Below are 3,241 nucleotides of genomic sequence, written 5' to 3'. Positions count from 1 at the left end.
AAACACTTCTCATAAATCCATTCAAGTGCTAAGCAGACCTTTAATCTATGAGACTTTTGAGGAGTATTTAATATTGAAACTCTAACACTAATTGTATATAATCAAGTTGGTGGTCAAGATTAACCATATAGAAGTAGTGTTATTAAAGTGTTTTCAAATATGTCTAAGCATAAGTCCAAAATTGGATTTTAAAAAGGGAAAACAGAAACAGAAAGGCTAATTAGAAAGCCATTGCTTTAGTTTTCTGGAAAACTTATAAAAAACATAATTTAAGTGGGAAAACAGGTTTAGTGATTTTCTTTTTGACTGAAATCCCTTCAAAAGGTGTTTCATTTAATTCTCACCAGGATCTTTCATAGTTGATATTATTATGGCTAATTATAATGATTAAAAGAAGACAAAACTGAATCTCAGGGAGGACATAAATCAAGACCAAATCACATGCCAACATTGATTAAAGCAAGATTTTGAAATTCAATTGAACAGTGAAATTATCACTGTGTAATTAAATATATGGGTCAAAAATGGAGAATAAAATTGTATCTACTTAAAGATAACTTAAACAGAAAAGATTAAGGAAAAGGAAATATTGAAGGTGTTGATTTTTAAGACTTAGTTTCTTTATCTTTCCAAGTTGTCAAAGATTACATTTAAAATTGACAGGAAAGCAAGCAAGAAAGGAGATGCTATTGAAATGAATGATGAAACAAAAAATATAGGATGACTACAGTATCATGGAACCTGGGACTGACTGATACACTACACAATTTCTTGGTGTTCTCCATCTCCTCTAACCTTTATACTCTTTGTGCCTCCTCTTCTTTATGGGTCCTTGAGACTTTAGGCAAAGAGTTTAGTGGAGGCATATAATTTAAGCCTTCTCTTATAAGATTTCTAACTCTCTGCATATTGTCAGGTTCTGAGAAGAAGGAAGTTTCTCTAAAGGACTCACAAAGTTTGATGTGATTTAAAATTATGATGGAAAAAAAATCTCATCATACAAGAATTGTGGTGAGAGAGGGGACAGGGGACTCCACAATAACCAATATATTTATAAACAGAGTGCATAACCCATGCCCATTACCTGCAATCTGTTTTGCCTCATCACTAATATTTAGCCTTTCTTATTTTGTTTTCTAGATGTTGTACTGTATTCACATGTACAATTATTTACACACATATATTATTAGCTAGACTGAACATATGAAATAAAACATGTGGTGTTTATGTTTTAATTCTGAGGTCATGTGAAATTTGAAGAGTGTAAAGCTAAATTGTTTTCTGAACTAATAATTCTGTCATGGGAAGGTTTTGTTGATAGATAGATCTATGAAGATATATTTGGTAGTGAAATTGCAAGATCCAATGCAAAGCTATACAGTTTTCATTGCAAATGGAAAATCTAACTGTATAGTAGTCCACTGAGATACACAGACTTTGGTTATGGTTAATTGTGTTGTTTTTGATATCATTTGCAAGGTGTATTATGATAGACTTTAATGTTTTTAATTATTCAAATATAAAGAGTATGGTTTTGGCCTCTTCCACATATTTATTAAAATTTCTGTCAGTAAATAATCCAGCATTAAACATTCTGTTTCCATATGCTTCACTCAGACCAAGCCCTGTAATTTACCGAAGAACAATAGTGCATGGGAATGTGAAATGACTACAAATAATGTGGCAGTGAAATAAAGATGATTAAAACTTCTTAGGTGCAGTCTTTGAGTTTTGAAAAATTGTCATCCATGAAATTACAGTAGCAATTATAACCATCTTTCCCAAAGGTGTTCTCAAATGTAAGCTTTCTGAGATTCTCTTTGGAAATCTTAGTTGTTTATAGCTACTGACCATAAGAGGTTATTGAAATTTAGTAATATTCTAGGACATCAGACATAATTAATTTCTGTGCCTCAGGTCATGTGTTAATTCATATAAAATTATAATATCATAGTGTATGATTGATCTTTAATGTCAGTCTCATCAACCAATGATATATCAACAGCAAGAGAAAAGAGAAGCCACAAAGAAGTACTGAAACATTGCAATGTAAGCCAATCAAAAAATAACTATAAAATTGAAATAGAATTTTTAAAATTAAAAATAAAAGTATTACAAAACAAAGGCTTCCAAGCAGTGGAGAAAGGGAAATTTTTATATCTATTTCATAAAACTAGTATGTGCATTTTTCCCTGCAGTATTTGTTTGATAGAGAAAGGTAAAATGTAGAGCTAAGAATAAGTAACTAGTGCTCGCTTCGGCAGCACATATACTAAAATTGGAACGATACAGAGAAGATTAGCATGGCCCCTGCCCAAAAATAAGTAACTAAAGGCACAAGCCTGTCAACGTTCAGTCCAAATAAGTCAGCTTTGTTTTGTAAGACAAATAAACAAACAAGAAAAACCTACTGAATTGGTAAATTCAACTCCACTAGAGGTTTAAGTATAGATCACCAAACAAAGAGAGAGAGTTCACAGGAGACAAAAAGCCAGGACTCATCAGGAAACTAAATGTGTGTACATTTACAGTGTGGTTGGGAAATGTGCTGTTTTTCAGTAGGGACTAATAGAAGAAAATGATAATCAAGACAAGTTATAGCTATTCTCCTCTTTTTAAAAACTGGACTTTTTGTATACTTGTATTAAGAATCAATCTAATCTCTAGAGAATAATTATCTCAACAATTACCTTTCTGAGTTCTGGGTATTAATATATTCAATTAGAAAAGCTATTTCCTAGTATTCTATTTTTCATAAATTTAATTTATATCCATGGAGGGGCTTCGGTAAAATGATTGGATATTATTTATTTTATTTATGTTGTTTCTCACCTCTTTTATGTCAGGGGAAATCATGTTACTTTCACAGCCAAGGATGAAGAGTTGTCATTCTACCTCTTTGCATATTGCATTTTTCCACCAGAGTTACTTTAAAGCTGATTTCCCATGCTATATAGATGGAATTATTTTTTCTTGAGTTTTCACTAGGACAGAAGAGAAAAGATGAAATTTTTTGTATAGATTTTTCTCTAGTTGTTCATTCCTAGTATATAGCTGTGTATGTACTAAATTATGTATTCATATATTTTGAAGAATATTTTTAATTGAGTCATATTCTGAGACTATAGACTATAGTTTTCCTTTTCCTTTGTTTTTTTTTTTTGTTTGTTTGTTTGTTTTGTTTTGTTTCCAAGAGTCTTGAGCTGGGTTTGGTGGTTCACAATCTTAATCTCTGTGCTTG

At 31.3% G+C, this 3,241-nt stretch overlaps 1 non-coding gene across 1 annotated transcript; it reads left to right on the top strand.

Moving 5' to 3' along the window:
* Positions 1-2,248: 2,248 nt before the first annotated feature.
* On the top strand, positions 2,249-2,356 carry LOC127220835 (U6 spliceosomal RNA). Its single transcript, XR_007834400.1, has one exon. It is a non-coding gene; the product is annotated as a U6 spliceosomal RNA (small nuclear RNA).
* The last annotated feature ends 885 nt before the right edge of the window (positions 2,357-3,241 follow it).

The sequence above is a fragment of the Phodopus roborovskii genome, unplaced genomic scaffold (genome assembly GCF_943737965.1).
Source record: "Phodopus roborovskii unplaced genomic scaffold, PHOROB, whole genome shotgun sequence".
Lineage (NCBI taxonomy): Eukaryota > Metazoa > Chordata > Mammalia > Rodentia > Cricetidae > Phodopus > Phodopus roborovskii.
This window is presented reverse-complemented; position numbering and strand designations above follow the sequence as displayed.